We start from the raw sequence: 1,947 nt of genomic DNA, 5'->3' as shown, positions 1-1,947 counted from the left end.
TTTCAGTAAGATTAGGGAGGATGGTAAAAAAAGAGGGGGGGGGGTGGCGTTGCTAATTAGAAATGGTATAACAGCTGCAGGAAGGCAGTTCGAGGGGGATCTGCCTTTGGAGGTAGTATGGGCTGGAGTCAGAAATAGGAAGGGTGCAGTCACCTTGTTGGGTGTTTACTATAGGCCCTCCAATAGCAGCAGAGATGTGGAGAAACAGATTTGGAAACAGATTTTGGAAAGGTGCAGAAGTCACAGGGTAGTAGTCATGGGTGATTTCAACTTCCCAAATATTGATTGGAAGCTCTTTAGATCAAGTAGATTGGACGGGGCGGTGTTTGTGCAGTGTGTCCAGGAAGCTTTTCTAACTCAGTATGTAGATTGTCCGACTAGAGGGGAGGCCATATTGGATTTGGTACTCGGTAACGAACCAGGACAAGTGATGGGCTTGTTAGTGGGTGAGCATTTTGGTGATGGTGACCACAATTCTGTGACTTTCACCTTGGTTATGGAGAGAGATAGGTGCATGCAACAGGGTATGTTTTACAATGGGGGGAAGGGTAAATACGATGCTGTAAGACAGGATCTGAGGAGCATAAGTTGGGAGTGTAGGAGTCAGGGAAGGATGTCATTGAAATGTGGAACTTTTTCAAGGAACAGATACGATGTGTCCTTGATATGTATGTACCTGTCAGGCAGGAAAGAGATGTTCGTGTGAGGGAACGTTGGTTGACGTGGGAGGTTGAATATCTAGTAAAGAGGAAGAAGGAGGCTTACGTAAGGCTGAGGAAACAAGGTTCAGACAGAGCGTTGGAGGGATACAGGATAGCCAGGAGGGAGCTGAAGAAAGGGATTAGGAGAACTAAGAGAGGGCATGAAAAATCTTTGGCGGGTAGGATCAAGGATAACCCCAAGGCCTTTTGTGCGTACGTGAGAAACATGAGAATGACAAGAACGAGGGTAGGTCCGATCAAGGACAGTAGTGGGAGACCGTGTATTGAGTCGGAAGAGACAGGAGAGGTCTTGAATGAGTACTTTTCTTCAGTATTTACAAATGAGAGGGACCGTATTGTTGAAGAGGAGAGTATGAAACGGACTGGTAAGCTAGAGGAGATACTTGTTAGGAAGGAAGATGTGTTGGGCATTTTGAAAAACTTGAGGATAGACAAGTTCCCCGGGCCTGACTGGATATATCCTAGGATTATGTGGGAAGCAAGAGAGGAAATTGCAGACCGGTTGGCAATGATCTTTTCGTCTTCACTGTCAACGGGAGTGGTACCAGGGGACTGGAAAGTGGTGAATGTTGTGCCCCTGTTCAAAAAAGGGAATAGGGAAAACCCCAGAATTACAGGCCAGTTAGTCTTTCTTCGGTGGTAGGCAAAGTGATGGAAAGGGCACTGAGGGATAGGATTTGAGTATCTAGAAAGACACTGTTGATTAGGGACAGTCAGCACGGATTTGTGAGGGGTAGGTCTTGCCTTACAAGTCTTATTGAATTCTTTGAGGAGGTAACCAAGCATGTGGATGAGGGTAGAGGAGTGGATGTAGTGTACATGGATTTTAGTAAGGCATTTGATAAGGTTCCCCATGGTAGGCTTATGCGGAAAGTCAGGAGGCATGGCATAGTGGGAAATCTGGCCACCTGGATAGAGAACTGGCTAACCGGTCGAAGTCAGAGAGTGGTGGTAGATGGTAAATATTCAGCCTGGAGCCCAGTTACAAGTGGAGTTTCTCAGGGATCAGTTCTGGGTCCTCTGCTGTTTGTAATTTTTATTAATGACTTGGAAGAGGGAGTCGAAGGGTGGGTCAGTAAATTTGCAGACGATACGAAGATTGGTGGAGTTGTGGATAGTGAGGAGGGCTGTTGTCAGCTGCAAAGGGACTTGGCTATGATGCAGAGCTGGGCTGAGGAGTGACAGATGGAGTTCAACCCTGTCAAGTGTGAGGTTGTTCATTTTG

The sequence above is a fragment of the Chiloscyllium plagiosum genome, chromosome 23 (assembly GCF_004010195.1).
Source record: "Chiloscyllium plagiosum isolate BGI_BamShark_2017 chromosome 23, ASM401019v2, whole genome shotgun sequence".
Classification (NCBI taxonomy): Eukaryota; Metazoa; Chordata; class Chondrichthyes; order Orectolobiformes; family Hemiscylliidae; genus Chiloscyllium; species Chiloscyllium plagiosum.
Note: the sequence above shows the minus strand (reverse complement) of the source record.